This window comes from Silene latifolia, chromosome X, assembly GCF_048544455.1.
Source record: "Silene latifolia isolate original U9 population chromosome X, ASM4854445v1, whole genome shotgun sequence".
Classification (NCBI taxonomy): domain Eukaryota; kingdom Viridiplantae; phylum Streptophyta; class Magnoliopsida; order Caryophyllales; family Caryophyllaceae; genus Silene; species Silene latifolia.
The window spans coordinates 117,674,589-117,695,699 of NC_133537.1; the positions used below are offsets into that span (position 1 = coordinate 117,674,589).

Below are 21,111 nucleotides of genomic sequence, written 5' to 3' on the forward strand. Positions count from 1 at the left end.
ATCATCCTAATTTTGTAATTTCGATTCATCCTAATTTTGATGAATTCAACCTCGATGTTGCTCAATACGGTACACAATTTCACTTATCGATTTTTTTCTTTTTTTGCACTATCAGCATAGTTTTTGATGTTCTAGTGAACTTGCATATTCTTGATTTTCCAGAAGTTGACTAGGATGATGCATTGACGTAGCTGATTGATAGTTTATGCGATTCGATTTCGATTATGTTCTGTTTTTCGATGTTCAGTTAGTTCTGTATTTGTTGTTGATTTAATTTGCTTCTAATTAAGTTTTAGGTTATGACGTCTTAAAAATTACAATCGCGTGATTTTATTGATGATATATGTTATTCATAGTTTTTGATTGCAAAGGAAATGAATTATGAATACAAAAGTAGGCGAAAGAGTGAATGTGTGTTAAATTAATTTATGATGTTCTTGAGAATTCCGGATTACGATTAATTGAGAAGCGGTTCTTGAGTGTTCATGAAAATTGCTAGGTTTAGATGTTCAGCTGTGTTCATCCAGAAATTTAAGATGACAAACTCAAAGCTGTGATAATTGTTAGATTTAGATGTTCAGCTGTGTTCACGAAAATTGTAATCCTAAGATATAGAGTGCGGACTGTTGCTGAAGAAGTATGAGACTGTATATTTGATGTTTGAACTAAATTTGTAGCTTATGTGAACTCTTTACATACTGGTTGTTGTTTGATGCTCGAAGGAGGAGGGTGCTTTCGAAGAAGACTGAATGTGCTCCCAAAATACAAATTTCATATGTCAAGAAATTTGGAAACGCCAAGTGTTGGTGCCGGGGTGATCGTGCCTATGGAAAAGGATTTTCCCTATGTCAGTTGTATTTTGCTTCAACATTGTCTTGGGGAATGTGAGCTTATGCTACATACCGGTCTCCTTTATGCAGACAATTAAGCCATTTACACCTGCTACAACAGGTTACTTAGGAACATTGTTTACAGTTTTTCATTTATCAGCATTTGTGAAAAAACAAACAAACTATTTCTCGATGATGAAATACATATTTGATTGCCCTCTTATGTTTCTCCCTTGATTGGGTTAAATCAGGTTAATCCACTTAAACTTAGCTCTCTCTTATGATTTTTCACTTGTTATGCAAATTGATTGAGCTCTTAAACAAGTTTTAGGTTGTTTAAGTGCATGATTGAGGTTTTTAGAGTAGAGTGCTACTTCCTCCGACTCAACAAGTTCTTTACGTTTTGACTTTGTTTGATTTGAAAATTAGGGTATAGTTCTTCATAGAAATAATCGGAGTCTATGTTGTTTATGGAAATGTATCTCAAATATAATGTTAGATCCACTGTGTTGTCGAACGGTTTGCATATGGAACAAGGAGAATATTGTACGTGACAATACTCCTATTTTGAAACCTTTTAAGTATAGTTTGGGAGTTGTTAGTCGCTCCTTTTACACGCTTCTTGTAGGGGTTAAAGGGTAAAAGGGTTTGTTCGAGTTTATTTTTCACCATGATTCATTACCTTTCATTTTGGGGTATAAGATTTGGACTATTGTGAATGTTATGTGCGAATCACCAAATATATTCATTTCTTCGTCGATTGTAGAAACTGGTATTTTGGGAGGAGCTTTCTAAAATTCAGTTCTCTGCTAGTCTCCATTTTGCGGAATATTGACGAAGGCAGGCTTAAAATGAAAGCACATTGTCCCATAGTTACTGATTTTGGAATGAGGGAGAAAGTGGTTAAGGTTCTTATGTGTTACAATCAAGTTTGGCTACAAATCGGATTATATATCATCTTAGGTGGTGAATCACTGTTACCTAATGAAAATTCCAACAGTAAACAACACACAGCTTTTTTGAAAATGGTGATTGAAAATGACTCTTTGCACATCTTTGGTCTAGCAAGAGCTTATGCTTACAATAAGAGAGTTGACGACTTTTTACGGGCCAGGTTATTATGAAACCTTAGGGAATGTTATCTTGAAAAGATTTTTCTTGCTTGTTCTTATACTTGATAGAGGCAAAATTCAAAGTAGTTTGCCTATTAACTATGGCATTGATGGGAAAGATGGAGGTTCTCCTTCATTGTTCAATGTGAAATGCAACATCAAATCAAGTCGACAAATGATAAGTGGTACAGAATAATTTTCTTGGCAGTTACCTTATAGTACCTTCCCCATCTCTATATGTTTCCTGACATATGTTTCCTTATTGCGTGTGAATCGCAGAATTCCTGTCATCGGAGGTCATGCATGGGGAAGGCGATCTTCTAGCACATCTTGTGATTGTGGGATACAAGGTGTCATACCAACAGGTAAGTTAAGACACACCATATTGTAATTGACATGCTAAGACATCTTTTGTGATGTTAACAACACTCCAAATCATTCTGTTTTGATATTGCCATTGAGTCAAATTTGCGGAGTGAAATTCATCACGCCATAAGCTGGTTAGTAAAAGTTCACTGATGTGCAGATTCCTCAAATTGAGTATGACCTCAGAATTAGAGATCTTTTTCAAGAAAAGAGCATTATATATATAATAATGATGGTGTGAATTAATTAGGTGGATTGGACACCAGAGCTTCACAGGAGGTTCGTGCAAGCGGTAGAGCAACTAGGTGTGGATAAGGCTGTCCCTTCAAGAATTCTAGAGCTTATGGGTATTGATTGTCTCACTAGACATAACATTGCCAGCCATCTTCAGGTACTCTTTTCTTCCATACACATTTTTATTTTAAATAGGCATATCCGTCTTAAGCTTAAAGACTCGAGTATCATATCACACATAAAACAAAACACATATATGTCGTTGAAATTAGCAAAACGTTTATCCCATCTTATAAGTTCCAGTATTGTTTGAACCGTTTTATTCTGAAGATATATCCGTTTTGAAAGAATCTACTGTTCTTATATCCTTTTAACCCTTTGCTTACATATAATGAAAAATTAAACAAATGATTAGGACCGCAAATAAAGTAAATTTAATCACCATTATTATTGATGGTGTGATTAAGCTACATATGCCTTTGATTTTGATTAGTCGACATTGATGGAGTAAATTTAAATAGGGTCATTTGAACAAACTCTATAATTTAAACACAAAGATAAGGTTATGTATATTAATCTGCAAAGCTCAGATAGTAAGTTTAATGTGGCTCACTTTGTTCTATGAACTATCGACTTGTGCCATATGTAACATTGCCACACATATCACAGGAGTTCATGGCTTTTGATATCGGGCGGCGGTGACACTCACTTGGATATGCTTCTGAACTGGATGAAGGTACTACTATTGTATTAGATGTGTGACAATTGTATCTAATGTGCATAAATCATAATAAAAGTATGACTGCAGAGGCATAATGTTACGGTCCATTGCATGGTATGGGACATGAGTTCCACATCGGTCGTGTGGAAGGCTTGATGTGGAATTGATATGGATATTGGGAGAACCCACCCCACAATCCCACATCAAGCCTCCCACACGACCGATGTGGGACTATGATAGTATATTGAATGTGATTAATACTAAAAAGTAGCAAGAAACTGGATTACTATGATGGTATATTCTGTCAATCCATCCCACCCTTTAGAACTCCAATAAGCACAGTAACTGAGTGTTTTAAGCTGAGTGTTTTTTAGAAAGTAGAGTTACCATGTATGTGAAAAAAAAGGGATTACCTTGTTAAAAAAACCTCAAAATACAGTCAACTTAGTTATTGCCCAATCGTTAGCCAATCAGATACTTATTTTGTGAATCATAAATGGTCAAAATCGCCTATTTTCCTCTTTTTCTTATTTTGTGAATCATATACCATATTTTGTGAATCTTAGAGCTTGTTTTGTGAAACTAGAAGGTAATATTGTGAAATTTAGTCATAAAATGGTCGAAATCACCTATTTTGCTCTTTTTCTTATTTTGTGAATTATTGACCTTGTTTCGTGAATCCTAGGCCGTATATTGTGAAACTTGGTTATAAATGGTCAAAATCACCTATTTTGCTCCTTTTATTATTTTGTGAATCCTATACTTTATTTTGTGAATCTTACAACTTATTTTGTGAAAATAGAAGGTAATATTGTGAAATTTGGTCACAAAATGGTCGAAATCACCTATTTTACTCTTTTTATTATTTTGTGAATCATAGACCTTAACTTGGTCATAAATGGTCAAAATCGCCTATTTTCCTCTTTTTCTTATTTTGTGAATCATATACCTTATTTTGTGAATCTTAGAGCTTGTTTTGTGAAACTAGAAGGTAATATTGTGAAATTTGGTCATAAAATGGTCGAAATCACCTATTTTGCTCTTTTTATTATTTTGTGAATCATTGACCTTGTTTCGTGAATCGTAGGCCTTATATTGTGAAACTTGGTCATAAATGGTCAAAATCGTCTATTTTTCTCCTTTTATTATTTTGTGAATCATATTCCTTATTTTGTTAATCTTAGAGCTTGTTTTGTGAAATTAGAAGGTAATATTGTGAAATTTGGTCATAAAATGGTCGAAATCACCTATTTTGCTCTTTTTCTTATTTTATGAATCATTGACCTTGTTTCGTGAATCCTAGGCCTTATATTATGAAACTTAGTCATAAATGGTCGAAATCACCTATTTTCCTCTTTTTCTTATTTTGTGAATCATATACCTTATTTTGTGAATCTTAGAGCTTGTTTTGTGAAACTAGAAGGTAATATTGTGAAATTTGGTCACAAAATGGTCGAAATCACCTATTTTGCACTTTTTATTATTTTGTGAATCATAGACCTTGTTTTGTGAATGTTAGAGCTTGTTTTGTGAAACTAGAAGGTAATATTGTGAAATTTGGTCATAAAATGGTCGAAATCACCTATTTTGCTCTTTTTCTTATTTTGTGAATCATATACCTTATTTCGTGAATCGTAGGCCTTATATTGTAAAACTTGGTCATAAATTGTCAAAATCGCCTATTTTGTTCCTTTTATTATTTTGTGAATCATATACCTTATTTTGTGAATCTTAGAGTTTGTTTTGTGAAATTAGAAGGTAATATTGTGAAATTTGGTCATAAAATGGTCGAAATCACCTATTTTGCGCTTTTTATTATTTTGTGAATAACTTCGTCATAAATGGTCAAAATCGCCTATTTTCCTCTTTTTCTTATTTTGTGAATCATATACCTTATTTTGTGAATCTTAGAGCTTATTTTGTGAAACTAGAAGGTAATATTGTGAAATTTGGACATAAAATGGTCGGAATCATCTATTTTGCTCTTTTTCTTATTTTGTGAATCATAGACATTGTTTCGTGAATCCTATGCCTTATATTGTGAATAACTTGGTCATAAATGGTCAAAATCGCCTATTTTCCTATTTTTTTTATTTTGTTAATCATATACCTTATTTTGTGAATCTTAGAGCTTATTTTGTGAAACTAGAAGGTAATATTGTGAAATTTGGTCATAAAATGGTCGAAATCACCTATTTTGTTCTTTTTCTTATTTCGTGAATCATTGACCTTGTTTCGTGAATCCTAGGCCTTATATTGTGAAACTTGGTCATAAATGGTCAAAATCACCCCCTTTTATTATTTTGTGAATCCTATACCTTATTTTGTGAATCTTAGATCTTGTTTTGTGAAAATAGAAGGTAATATAGTGAAATTTTGTCACAAAATGGTCGAAATCACCTATTTTGCTCTTTTTATTATTTTGTGAATCATAGACCTTATATTGTGAAACTTGATCATAAATGGTCAAAATCGCCTATTTTCCTATTTTTCTTATTTTGGGAATCATATATCTTATTTTGTGAATCTTAGAGCTTGTTTTGTGAAACTAGAAGGTAATATTGTGAAATTTGGTCATAAAATGGTCGAAATCACCCATTTTGCTCCTTTTCTTATTTTGTGAATCATAGACCTTGTTTCGTGAATCCTAGGCCTTATATTGTCAAACTTGGTCATAAATGGTCAAAATCACCTATTTTGCTCCTTTTATTATTTTGTGAATCCTATACCTTATTTTGTGAATCTTAGAGCTTGTTTTGTGAAAATAGAAGGTAAAATTGTAAAATTTGGTCACAAAATGGTCGAAATCACCTATTTTACTCTTTTTATTATTTTGTGAATCATAGACCTTGTTTCGTGAATCCTAGGCCTTATATTGTGAAACTTGGTCATAAATGGTCAAAATCACCTACTTTGCTCCTTTTATTATTTTGTGAATCATATACCTTATTTTGTGAATCTTGGAGCTTGTTTTGTGAAACTAGAAGGTAATATTGTGAAATTTGGTCATAAAATGGTCAAAATCACCTATTTTGCTCTTTTTCTTATTTTGTAAATCATAAACCTTGTATTTTCAGTGTTTGTTATTATTGGAGCTAATATTGTGAACCTTGAAGCTAGTTTTGTGAACTTAGTACCTGATATTGTGAAATCTCGACTTGATTTGTGAATAATGATTTTGTGAAACCTAGATCTGATTTTGTGAAACCTAGACATGATTATGTGAACTGTAGACCTAATTTTGTGAAACTTGTTTATGTGAAACCTGGACCTGATTTGTGAACTTTGTACCTTATTATGTGAAATCTCGACTTGATTTTGTGAAACTTCATTTTGTAAAACCTGAATTTTATTTTGTGAAACCTAGATCTGATTTTGTGAAACCTAGACATGATTATGTGAACTTTAGACCTAATATTGTGAAACTTGTTTTTGTAAAACCTGGACCTGATTTTGTGAAGGTAGGACTTAAATTGGTTAATTTCATAGTAAGAAATACTTGTATAAGCCAATGTGTCATGTTTCACATGTACATGAAGTTACTAATGTTTTCATGTCTTTGTTACTTGTTGATGCATAATTAATTTTGGTACAATATCATCTATTAGCTCAAAAGGTAGAGCATTGTGCTATTGCGCAAGGTGTGGGTTCGAGACCCACATAGATGAACAAATATAAATATACGATTATTATATAATAATTACCATTGCCAATGTATGTCTAAAATCACCTATTCAAGTCTTAGATTCACAAAATAAGGTCCAAGATTCACAAAAACATGCATAGGGTTCACAAAATCAGGTCCAAGCTTAGATAAATCAAGTAGTCTCACAAGATGTAGCTTAAGAATTTTGTTTGTTATATTTTAGAGACATAGAGTAAAGTATTTGGGCTTTTGTGTGTGAGAAAATATTTGGGCCAAAAGAAAAGTTAGGAATGACCCTAAGTTTCCAGCCCAATAAACATTGAAAATCAGTCCATGAAGGAATATGGTGAGGCCGGCCGCCTCGCCATAATTAGCGGCCTCACCGGATCAAGCCTATATATATATATATATATATATATATATATATATATATATATATATATATATATATATATATATATATATATATATATATATATATATATATATATATATATATATATATATATATCCGGTGAGTCTAGCTCTTGGGGTGAGTCCGTCCTACCAATTAGGACCGTAGGATCTTATGTAATTGAGCGTCCAGATTGTGCCACGTAGATCATAAAAAGTACGCGCATTACTTTGTTTTACAAGGGTTTGACATTTCCGTTTCACAATCTCATTCCTGAAAACAATCAAACTCTCTCTCCCACCCCCCTCTCTCTCTCTCTAATTGTCCCTCTTTCCTAACAACAATCTCATTCCTAACTCCCTCGACAATTTCTACAACTTTTCTCATGCAATTTTTTTTTACCAAAATCAATGAATCAACTAAAAATCAATACTAACTAAAAATCTTTCTACTTGATACATCCTACTCGGAATAGATCGAGGATACATTGAAAGGATCAAATTTAAAACCCTAAAAATTCCTCCGACAAGATTAAAATTCCTCCGACAAGATTAACTAGTCTTTTCTATCATGAAATCGTCGAGGTTTTCGCTGCAGTTTGCTTGCACTTCACTTGATAGTACCTAATTTTGATTTACAAATTTGAAGATCAACTAATATCGAGATCGTATTTGAAGCAAGTAATCAGGTAGTATTTTATATGGATATTTACTTTGCTAATTTCAACTATGATGGCTATAAGTTAAATAGTTAATTTAGTGGTGTTGATTTCTTGATGACGAGTGTCAAACTGTCAATGCGTTTCCCTTAGAGATTTCAATAGGATATTTTCGTTCAATCCGCTGTGCATAGGTATTGTTTGGCAATCTTTGTAGATTAATTCTTTATTGATTTGAGTTTGCTAAGTTTTACGGAGTGATTAATATTTATTTGGTTACAATATTTTGTATTGAGTCGCAAATTTCAAATATTTTTTGATGAATTGAAGAATTTTGATTGGCTTAGCTTTCAGCCACTAAGTGTTTGTTATTATAACACAACTTTCACTATAACACATGCCCGTTGTTATTGTAATATATATTTATACTTATAGTAACACATTCTTCATCCCCCCTCATAATCGATATGATTGTTTGTTACTGTAATTATAACACATAATAATCGCTATTGTAACACCAAAAGTTGCTATTGTTACATACTTTGTAATACAAGTTATTTGTTGTTGTAATACGTATAAGAAGCTATTGTTGTAATACGTAGAACAAGTTACTGTAACATGAGTTTTATTGTGACAGATATTTGCTATCATTGTAACACATTTTGTTGTCATTGTACCATGTTTATTTTTCTATTCTAACAAATTTATCTTTGTGATATAAAGTCCCAAATTCTTACAGGAGAAAATATCTTGTTGGAAATGTTGGACTCTTTTAAGCCAAATTTAGGATCGTGTCACCCTTATAGTTAGTTCTTATTACTATATTCTAAATATTGTAAAATGCTTAATCAATGGTTGTGACAACATGTTTTGTTGCTCCGAAGATCAATCTCTGATCTTTCTTTACATCTTAAATTTTGAAGAACAAAATTGTATTGTGAGTATATTATGAATAGTTATATTTTACGAATTTGGAAAGCCAATTAGCTCAAATGATAGAGCATTGTACAATGCACAAGATGTGGGTTCGACTCCCATATTGGTTATCATGTACTCCCTCCGTCCCGGTCAATTGTTGTCCTTTTGTTTTGGCACAAATACCAAGAAAAGAGGAAAAGACCAATAACTAAATGACAAGTGGAATAAATTGAATGAGAATTATCAAATTACTCATCAAGTTCATTCTTAAAATAGAAAGGACAACAAATGACTGAGACACCCAAAAATGGAAAAGGACAACAAATGACCGGGACAGAGGGAGTACTCTCCTTACTTTAGAGAATAACTAGTGTTACTCTAAGGACAAACTAATGTTACCCTAAAGAATTATTGGCCTTTTTTTCGCTTGTCATGTTGCGCCCAATTCTGCTAAGCTATGACTTCAAAGACCTCTAAGTTGTAATCCTACGTTGATTAAGAATGCTCTAAAAAATTGTTATACTCATGCTCCCATCAGAACATCCAATGATATAGCCTCTTGCACTTCCAATGATACAGCCTCTTGCAAGTTCCTAATGTGCACTCGAATCCAACCACGGCTTGCTAGTATTTAGTTTTGCATGCCCGAGTATTATTATTCGTGACTAGTCAACTATGTTATTGTATTTCTCGTGTCAACAAGTGACTTTGGACATTTAAATAAACAAGGCTATATGGGATTCGAACCCATACCTTTGTACAAAATTTGCACATTGCTCTCCCATTTGAGCTAATAGCCTTTAGAATACGACAAACAAAAATAAAATAACGAGAACCTAACACTAATAACCTTTAAAATGTGCAGTTGTGTAATGATACAAACACCTTTCCTAGTTCCGTGTGGGTCTTCGTGAGCAACTATAGGTAGTGAATAGAAAACAGGTTATGCAAACAAATTAGTAACTTGTACAACTTTAGCATGCACACAAGTTTCAGATATGTTCCGCAATAAACAAATTGCCATAGCAACTATTCATAACACTCAACATCCTTTATGGTACTAATTATAATTTCATAAAGTAGTTAGTAATGAGTTGTTTCTTGAAACAGAAACAGAATAGATGAAAACATGAGTCAAGATATTTTTCACTAAAAAAAGTCCCCATTTTTTTTATGTAACATAGATGGATGTGCCTTATGTGAGAGATTGGTCTATCTTAATCTGACAGTCTAGAAACATAAAAAGAGTCATCTAAAAATGCAGTATTTGTTAACACACTAATAAACAATACAGGAACACTCACTGAATCATAGAGTATGATAGATTTCAAACTTAGAATGGCAAAAAAATACGTTAGTTAGTGGACGGCAAATAAGATTTCATCGTTTTGCTTCCTTTGAATTTCACAAAAATTCTTGAACGATTGTTGCTTTAATTCTATGATAAAGATTGATAAGAAGACTCACGTAACATCATTATATCGTAATCAAACAATAGTAGGATATGTAACACAACTAAACCATTATAGTAACATAGTTAAACCATTATTGTAACACCATTAAACTGTCGTTGCAACATGATTGAACCATCATTGGAACACAACAAAATCGTTACTATATGTAGATACCTCGTTTCTGTACCTCCCGCAAACCACCCGGTGATGATTGGGCCGCATGTTTGATACGCGGAACGATTTGTGACAGTTCGTAAGATTATCGTCAAGTGATTGCTCAAATATTAAATGTCTACCTCTTAGATGTCATCTACGCACCGATACGGTCGTTTTGGCAGTAATTAGAGTACATTCGGAGTCCGGGTCAAAAACCGTCTCCATTTCGATAACCTGTTAAATCCCGAGTCGAATGTTCGAATGTTAGGATATTTCTATTCCAAATTTCATAAATTTTATCTTTTGGCAAATAATATCCCGTAATATTCATATAAGATATTAAAGATATTCGAATTATTTCCGTCCTACCATAACTCAAACGCGGAAATCTTGCTTCAGCAGGAGGAAACCTCCTGGGAATAGACGCAGCAGGCGCTGCGCCTCTTCCAAGAGACGCAGTGGCTGCTGCGCCTCTTCTCAGGCCCTTTTCTGCATGTTTCACGTATCTTTTTCATATCTTTCCGAGATTCACTTCCAAAGAGTCTCCGAAACCCTAATTCCTTCACGTGATTAGTATAAATAGGAGCCTTCGCTCCTCATATTTCTCACGCGAGTGTCCGCCCTTCTGTTCTCCCTTTGCATTCTAGACTTTGTTCTTACTTATTGGCGCCTACGTGCTTGAACTTTCGACCACGTAAGCTCGGATCTTTCCGGGTACCAGCCTCTCCGTTGCATGACCGACCAATTTGACCAACTACACAATCAACTTAATTAATCAATCGTTTTCCTCTTACGAGGGCACTCTCTTTGCATTCGCGTCGAGCATCACTAATCGATATCTTAGTTCTTCTCGTTTCGTCAACATGTAAGTCTGAGGGTGTATAATCCTTATTTATTTATTGTATTTTAATTATTGTTGATGGGGCATATTCTGCACCCGCTGACCAAGTCAACATATTGAGCAAGGTCAAAGATATCCACAGCAAGTCAACGGCTTAGACAGCCCAACCAACGAGGCCTGTCGGCCTGTCTCTTGGGTCCCGGCCGGGGCAGCCAGTCCGCCGAGGCACACATCCGCGAACTCATATCCAAGATCCCTCGGCGGCGAGTCAACTGGGCCCGTCGGCCTGCCATGGCCCCTCGGCCGAGGGTAGCTCAGTCTTTCCACCTGCTAGCCACTTGGCCACTACGTGACAAAAGGTGAAAGTCTATAAATACTCCTCTACTCTCATTGAGTAAAGGATCCACAATTTAACCTAAGAATCACTATTCATCTGGTAATATCTTCCTTATCTCTCTACAATATATACTTCACCAAGTGACAACAACTTATCTTTCTAAGTTTACTGACTTGAGCGTCGGAGTGAGTTCGCTCGGCCCAAAGCCGAGCCCTCAGTTTGCTCATTGTTTCAGGAGACCGCAAGGAGGAGTCAACCAAAGACGTCATTCTACAAGCACGGGTGGTAACGTATAACTGCTCTGGAATTACACCCGGAACAATTGGCGCCGTCTGTGGGAAAAGATACTAGAAGCTAGTCACATTCATTCCCAAATAAAAAAAAAAAACAAAACAAAAACCCACCCAAAAAGCTAAGAGGATGTCAAAACAACAAGAGGTATTTGTAACTGACGAAACCGAGTTCTGCCAAGATAATACCGTCCACAGTTCTGGAGTTGCGCAGCCCTCCACCGGCCGAGTAATTCAACCGGAGTACGGGATGCCAATAATACCAGATACGCCGCTGCCCACCAACCAGGTCACCATCATGGGACATGTGGTCGACGCAGCGAAACTAAAGCTACTCCTGGACATAATTGGTAGTACGTCGGCTCACACTGTCACACCGACAAGAGCGGCGGAACCCGTCCAGGAGACCAGGGCCTAGAATGTGACTCCAAGAGACTTGAATGGAGCACTGGAAGAAGCTGGTCCTGTCAAGACGCCGGGGGAGCCCAGAGCGTTAGTGGTAGACCTTAGTCCTTCCCGCACTCGCGAGAGGACGGCGCGCCGCAGCCGCCGACGAGGCACCCCCCAGGAGTGAAGAAGTCCGACTCGCCCAGTCGGAGAAGAAGCCCGACTCACCAGAGTCGAAGAAGAAGCCCGACTCACCAGAGTCGGAGAAGAAGCCCTTCCCGCCACGGGGAGAGGAGCCGGACTAGGAATGCGAGGAGCCGATCGCCGCGTGTCGTTCGACACGTGGTCAGACAGCCCCTCAATGCCTACGTCCTTGAAACCGCCGTGCCAACCAAGCTAAAGTTGCCGGCGTTCACATACAAGGGGGATAGCGACCCCACCGATCATGCCGAGGCCTTTGAGTCGTACATGTCGGTGTGGGAGCAACCCGACGAAGTCTGGTGCCGAGTCTTCCCAACAACCTTGCATGGGATGGCTCAGAGTTGGTACAAGGGGCTGCCCGACGGCTCAGTATCTCGTTACGCCGACCTAAGGGACGCCTTCTTAGCCCAGTACTCTTGCAATAAAAGGAGGGCCGTGGAGACATCGGACCTCCTGACTATCAAGCAGGAGGGAGGCGAGTCTCTCCGAAGCTATGTAAAGAGGTTCGACGCCAAGGTTCAGCAGATTCGTGAGCTGAACAGCGAGCTGGCAGCCTTCGCGCTGATGAAAGGCCTCCCAAGAGGAGACTTAAAAAACGAGCTCATCAAGTGCGGCGGTTTGGGCTTAGACGCTGCTAGGAAGATGGCCGACCAGGCCATCAAGGTGGAAGACTATCACAAAACCTGGGTAGGCCACAGCGAGGCTGGGCACCCAGAGAAGAAGAGCCACCGGGAGGACAACCCGGATGAAAGACGTCGTGACGATAATAGGTCACGGTCTGACAGATCCACCAGGAAGCAGCGCTCGGCGGGCGCCGGGGGGAGTTCGAGAACGTACCACCAAAGGCGGTACAATGATCACACCCCCCTGGTTGTATCTGCCGCCGAGGTCTTCGCCCTGAGCAAGGGCGAGGGCCGAAGTGGGAAAGGCCCCCAAGCCGAAGGGAGAGACGGTGACACGAGCGATCGTGAGTATCACGGCCACACCGGTCACCTTACTGACAACTGCCGGCATCTGAAAAATGCCATTGAAGAGCTAATCCGGAAGGGGAGCCTCGACAAGTACGTTGCCAAAGGCCAAAAGACTGAGGCCGGCGGTTCAAATAAGAAATCCGTCTTTGAACGGATAGGAGTAATCCATGTTGTCATCGGGGGCAACGAAAACGGTGGGTCCGCTCATGGGCACAAACGGCACCTAAACGAGCTGTATCAGGCCATCAACTTTGTGCCCAAAACAGCGGTTCCCGCTTCCAACATCCCCGACATGATTATTGGAAAGAAGGACTACGAGGGAGTCATCGCCCCTCACAGCGACCCACTTGTAGTCCACTTGGACATATCCAACCACCTGGTCAAGAGGTGCCTGATTGACACGGGTGCCTACACGAACATCATGTTCAGGGAGTGCTTTCTCAACCTCGGTCTGAAGGTTGAAGACTTGAGCCCCTGCACCAATCCATTCCATACGGTTTCTCCGGGCCGCACTGGTACCCCCGGGGTTGATCGATCCGTAATGTTCGGCGAGGGGAATGCGGCGAAGAACGTCCTATCTGAGTTCGTAGTCATTGACGGCTCATCCGCTTACAATGTCCTCATAGGCCGAGTCACCTTGAGTGAGGCTGATGCAGTGATGTCAATCCGGGCCCTGACACTGATGTATGTCTCGGACCGGGGGAAGCGCATAAACTCGTCTCCAAGGACGAGAAAGACGAGGTGGTCAACACCCAGATATCCGCCAGAGGGTGCAACATGCAATCCCTCAAAGTGGCAAAGAAGTCAGGAAAGGGGAAGAGCCCATCCTTGCAGCAGGAGGGCGACCCGATGAATACCGACGTCGGCATGGTTGAAGGAACCCCGACCGACCAAGAAGAGCCGCATCCCGGCGTATGGGAAATAACTACTGACGGGTCCCCCACGGCGAACAGCTCAGAAGCTGCCATTCTTATCACCAGCCCAAACGGGGACGTGCTTGAGCACGCCTTGAAACTTACCCTCTCGACCTCAAACAACGAATCCGAATACGAGGCGGTGATAAATGGAGTTGAGTTAGCTAAGGCTGCCGGGGCGAAACACGTCGTGGTGAAAACATGCTCACTGTTGGTGGCCAGCCAAATCAGAGGAGAGTGTGAGGCTCGAGACGACGGGATAGTAAGATACCTGGAAAGGGTAAAAGCCGACACCGCCAAGTTGAGGTCCTTCCAGATACAGTACGTTCCCAGGTCCGACGCTCTCTCAAGACGCCACGGCAGTCACCATCAAGAAGCAGGCACCGTCGCAGTCACCCCAAGTAGTAGACGCTACGGCAGTCACCCCAAGAGGTAGACGCCGCAGTTAGATCACTCCAAGTGGTAGACGCCACGGCAGTCACCATCAAGAAGCGGCGCCGTCGTTAGTCACCCCAAGTAGTAGACGCTACTAGTCACCCCAAGAGGTAGACGCCAGCAGTGATCACTCCAAGAGGTAGACGCCACGGCAATCACTATAAGGAAGCGGATTTCATGACTGTCACTACCGACGCGGTTGATACTCGCAAAAGCGATCAGCATGCCTCAGGAACGTTAAACACAGTTGAGATACGCATTCTAACTGCCTCGGCCAGACCGAGGTGGAAACAAAAGAAGCGCTCAATTAATAACGTAAGAAGACAACTCAGACGAAGACAAGAAAAGACCTCGGCCAAGCCAGAGGCAAAATAAGCAAAGTCTTATTAAAAATGATCAGGTTACAAAGTGAGGAAGATACAGACGACGGCCGTCCCCATAAGGATAAGCCAAAACACAACCTACCAAAGTTGTACAAAATACAAGGAAAAGAAAGGCAAAAGGTTACAGACATATCATTCAAGCGCCGAAAGATGGCAGGGAGGAAAGGCTTAATAATTGGCCCCCGAACAGCTAAAGCTATCCGAGACGTCGGGTGAGCCTGGTGACGACCGCCCGTCCCCCTATGCCTATTGCTGCTTGCCATCAGCGACGTTAGCAGCATCGTCCCTAATGGGCGACCCAGAAGCTGTCTCAGCAGTCTCAGCTTCCTCAGCAGCCTCAGCTGCCTTCATCCTCTCGGCTTCCTCCTTGGCCGCCTTAGCCTCCTCAGCAAGGGCCGCCTTCTCCGCGGCCGCCTCTTCCTCCTTCTTCACCCTTACCTCCTCCTTGGCCTTTTCCTTCGCGGCTTCCTCCTTAGCTTCGAGCTTGTCGTCAAACAGCTCGTCAAACTTGTCCTATGGAAAGGAACCATCAAGAGGGAAGAGCTCCTCAATCACTTCCTGGGCTTCTTGGCCAGTCCCGTGATGGGCGCACATGTTAGGGAGAAGAACGGTTTGGAGTCTCTCAATGTCCTCCTCCCTTTGGGCGATGATAGCATCCTTGTTCCGGACCACCTTCCCCTGGCACTGGAACAAGTCCCTAAATTCGTTCCTCTGCGTAAGGTAAAGGTCGGCATGCTTCTGAACGAGGTCACGCATCTCGCGCAGCTTAGCAGCTTCAGCCGCCGCAGCCTCGGCCTTGGCCCTCTCAACAAGGACTTCCTTTTCAGCGTCCTCCCTGAGTTTTCTCTCAGCACGGACTGCCTTTTCAGCCTCAGCCTTGGCCCTCTTAGCCTCCTTGTTCGCCGCGTCAAGTTCCAGCCTTAGCCGCTCGAGCTGTGGGGCAGCCTCAGCCATGGTCCTCTCTTGCTCCATAATGTGGGAGCCGGCTAGCTGAGTCCATTTCGCCGACCTCTTGCCTATTCTCATCCCCTCCGCCACAAGCTCGGTGGGGGAAACCTTCTGAGGTAGGGGATCGACGGCGACATTTCTATCACCCGCCTTCTCAGTCGCTTCTCCATTGCCGCACAAAGTGAGAACGAGGCCGCCGACGGTTGATCTACAAAAAGTCAATTAAAACATCCGTGTCAGTATACATGGACGTATCGGAAAGCCTGTCATCAGGAACGCCTAATTAACCGGCTAAGCCTGAGCCACAGGATGTATCTGTACCATGATTGGCCTTCTTGCTCGGAGGACGCATCTCCTCGCCGGCAGTTAGCAGCGATTGCAGATGGCAATGCATCGGCAGCAGCAGGGTGGGCTCTTTCCTTTTACGGATAAGGGGAGATCCCTCCGCATCGGAGTCCCCCCCATCGGTAATGTCAACGATCTCCACCGTCTCCTTCTGGACTGAAGGGATGGAAGGTGGAACGGATGTCGATGCCGTCACCGCCGAAGATTTTGTTTTCCGCGTTCGGCGCGACATGTTACTAGCAACCCTCGCCTGGGCCGCCTCCACATTCAGGCCTTTCACCGCCGATCCATCGATCATTCGGCGACGCCCCGCGATCGCGGGCGAGCCTTAGGGTGCAAATCAGCAACGGTCTTATCCTTGTGCAGCCCCATCCTCCGAAGGATATCCTCAGACAGATCCGGTCCAAAGTGGTCTGCGAAGAAAACAAAGCAAGGTTTGAGTAGAAGAAATAAGTCAAAATTCAAGAAACAGAAACATTGAGAGCAGAGATGGGCCTCACGCCGACCCCACTCACCCTGTGCCAGGGCCGGTATGAGGCCGACATGGCAGAGCAGCTCATCCTGAAGGATGATCTGCGTCGGGGGGATCCATCTTTTCGACACCCCACTCTTGTCCATCTCAAAGAGCCTCATCGCCAGCCTCTCATCCTCATTAAGAGGGACCTTGTCGGCGTCCATCTTAAGCTTTTTCCGTTTAACCCATCTGTCATGCTCCGCCTCAGTCTCGCACCGCAAATTAACTTGGTGCTGGAAGGACCGGGGCAGTGGATAGTCATCCGGCACCTCAACGTACACCCACCGATCTTTCCAGTCCTTGCAGGAGGAAAGCTTATCAACGGAGATGTAACCCGGCTCCACTTGCACGCTGTACCATCCAACACGACCGGGAAACGACGGCCGAAGGTGGTGAAGTCGACGGAATAAATTAACCGTTGGGACCTCCCCCTTGAAGAGACAGAGCCAGACAAAGCTGACTATGGTCCTAATAGCCAACGGGTGCAGTTGGGCCACGGCGACGTTCATGGCTCTAATGATAGCCATGACGTAATCATTCAGCGGAAATCGGAGCCCGTACTCCAAGTGCCGGATGTATACGCCGGTGCAACCCGGTGGAGGACAACAGATGGCCTGACCCTCCTCAGGGATAACAATTTTATACCCCCTGCCAAAGAAGAAATGACCCTCGAAAAATGTCTCGCCGGAACAACTGGCGAACTTATGGGTCCCAGACACGGTCCAGGCGGACCTTACAGGCTTCGCCGTGATCCATAACGTACTGCCTCCCCTCATCAGGATGAGCCCTTTCAGCATCATCACCGTCGTCATCATCATCATCATCGTCCTCCCAGTCCTCCAAAACTTGTTGGTCGAACTCGGGGGAAGGAGACCTAGGACCCCCGGACCTTAGCGGGACGGCGGCCAATGCCTCCTCTTCATCCAGACGCGACAGGGAATCCCCCGGCGCACGGTTACTAGGTCCGGCCTCAGTAGAAGACATGGTAGCAACAATTATTCAGCAAAATAAGAGATCGAGAAAAGTTCGTTTGTTTACCTTGAAGAAAAACGCTAGCCGAAGTAACGACACTGAAGATTAGAAAAGAGAAAAGCCCTTGGAAATTTGGAGAGAAGAAAATTTTAGAGAGAATGAAATTGGTGGCCAATTTCAGGGACTAAGTACCCTATTTATAGAGGAAAGCCCATGAAGAAGGACCAATCAGGGCACATCCCATCAAACGTCAGCCAATCAACAAACAGACACGTGTCGGACATGCAACCACGGAATGTCAATCGTTGCAACAGTTGAATGTCAATCAAGGCAACAGTGACCAAGCGTCTTCAACACGCCCCTTCATATCTCTCCGCCTGTTCATATTCCTCAACAAAATCCTAAGTATCCGCTTCTCCGCCGGCCACATGATCAACCAAGCCGAGAAAGCACCAGGGGGCAATCGGAAAAAACCTAAGACTCTCCACCCTGGTCTCGGCCCGGCGTCATTGCCTTTTTTCCACATCGGATGTCCATTACACATCCATGTGGAGGGGGGATATGGTACGGCCTAAGCGAGCCACACCGGGAAGAAGAAGCGGGCGAAATTCTCACTGCGCAGAATATACGCTCAACATACATCGGAGCCCATACCACGGCATAGACTACGCTGGGGCAAATTGATGGGGCATATTTCGCACCCGCCGACCAAGTCAACATATTGAGCAAGGTCAAAAATATCCACAAAGAAGTCAACGGCTTAGACAGCCCAACCAACGAGGCTGTCGCTTACTGTCTCTTGGGTCCCGACCGGGCAGCCGATCCGCCGAGGCACACATCCGCGAACTCATATCCAAGATCCCTCGGCGGCGAGTCAACTGGGCCCGTCGGCCTGCCATGGCCCCTCAGCCGAGGGTAGCTCAGTCTTTCCACCTGCTAGCCACTTGGCCACTACGTGACAAAAGGTGAAAGTCTATAAATACTCCTCTACTCTCATTGAGTAAAGGATCCACAATTTAACCTAAGAATCACTATTCATCTGGTAATATCTTCCTTATCTCTCTACAATATATACTTCACCAAGTGACAACAACTTATCTTTCTAAGTTTACTGACTTGAGCGTCGGAGTGAGTTCGCTCGGCCCAAAGCCGAGCCCTCAGTTTGCTCATTGTTTCAGGAGACCGCAAGGAGGAGTCAACCAAAGACGTCATTCTACAAGCACGGGTGGTAACGTATAACTGCTCTGGAATTACACCCGGAACAATTGTATAATCATTAATGTAAGGTTTATGTCGAAAATACCGTTAAAACCGATTTCTAAAACCCTTTGTTAAAACCTGTTTTTGCGGATTTCCAGTAAGTAACCGTCGAGAAAGGACGCAAAGAATCGCTGCGCCTCTTGAAGGAGCGCAGATTCGCTGCGCCTCTTCGTGAGGCCATGATTCTCGCTTCCTTTCTTCTTCGTTTGCCCTCTGTAATTCGTGTTCAAATTCTTTCCTTTGTTTGTTTCGTTTGTTAATTCTTCGTCTTAATATCATAATAATCCATAGGTATTATAATCATTCATCATTAGTATGTTTTAATTTATCATAAATCCGACTTAAATCCCTAATAATCCATATTTGCGGGTTTTCGTCATTAAATTCAAACCCGGATTTTAGAGATTCAATTTGTTCATATTGAGTTTCTGGAATTCGTCATTGATATAGTTTTCATCTGTTTACTCACATGTTCGTCACATATTCGTTGTATATCCGTTGTATTTGGCCAAGTTGACTTATTTCAATAGAGGACTCATTAATATTTTCATCATAATTTCATGTAAATAATCCGTTTCCGGTTCATCCCATCCATGTTTATCGCTTTTATGACCATCATTCACATGTAATTAACCTATTAATCACTTCCGTCCGAGTAAATATTTTAATCCATCATTAAATTCATCAATTCAAATTAACGGTTTGCAGTTCCGGCTTCACAGCCAGAACTCACCCTTGGAACAGACGCAGCAACTGCTGCGCCTCTTCCAGAGGGCGCAGTCCTGCTGCGCCTGTTCCAGGATGATTTCTGTCCCTGAACTCCGTTTCTGCCTTAACCTAGTTTAATTAGCTTACATATTAACTAACTATTATCCGTATTATCACTTCTGTCCTGTTCGTTAATTTCTTTCTTTCTTTCTTTTATTTGTTTTCTCAAATTATCCGTTTTGAAGGTATTTTCGACATAAATCGCCTATTCCAATGTAATTATTGTAATTTTCATTATTGTAATTCATAATTATTGTATTTCTTTCATCATTTGTATGTTCTCACATGTAATGAACATTAACTCCTACTTCAACCCAATTGTATGCTAATTACGTGTCAACCGACTTAGTATTAATTCTCACATGCTAGGATTAAAACTTGGATGTTGGATGTTGCATTGCATGCATTATAGCCGACGATATATCAAGTACGAATAACTTCCCTAATCATTAGTAGAGGCCGCTATCGAGGCAGGCGGGATTAGGTGTTCGATCAAAAGAGCTTCCTAATACGTACCCTCACCCCTTACTCCAGATATCTGTGAGCACCCGTGTTCATTGGCATCCACGAGAGTCATTCTAGACATAGAATGCTAAGGGTAACGATTGCTTAGTGTTCATGCCACTACTTTGTGTCTTGACATGACACGAGGTATTCGAACGGTTCCAATTTCCCATAAAAATTGGTGGCGACTCCATACAAAATGCAAACGCTTGTTTCGTTTCTCACCAAGCGCCCCCGTGGGCGGCCCGCTGTCCACAGTTTGGCGACTCCGCTGGGGAAATACACTAACGTGTAGCCAAGGGTGAAACTTGAACAAGGTTAGGGAATAGTTTGTACAAGACAATTGTCGGTTTTCATAACTCGGTCTTCCTAGACCGTTTAATTCGGCCTTCCTAGGCCCAACCCAACCCATTCGACCAATCGTCCCGTCTAAACGGTCCTAATTCTTATTTGGGCCTAAGGATGGATAGCGATTGACGTCATCCATACCATGATGCTTACTCTTGTTTGTATCTAGGGCCTTCACTACTTGAGGAAATGGACTAGGAATCG

The 21,111-nt window shown here is 41.5% G+C and overlaps 1 long non-coding RNA gene across 1 annotated transcript; it reads left to right on the forward strand.

Moving 5' to 3' along the window:
* The first annotated feature begins 2,080 nt into the window (after positions 1-2,080).
* LOC141621567 (uncharacterized) lies at positions 2,081-2,514 on the forward strand. Its single transcript, XR_012532455.1, has 3 exons — positions 2,081-2,127; positions 2,222-2,307; positions 2,469-2,514. It is a non-coding gene; the product is annotated as an uncharacterized LOC141621567 (long non-coding RNA).
* The last annotated feature ends 18,597 nt before the right edge of the window (positions 2,515-21,111 follow it).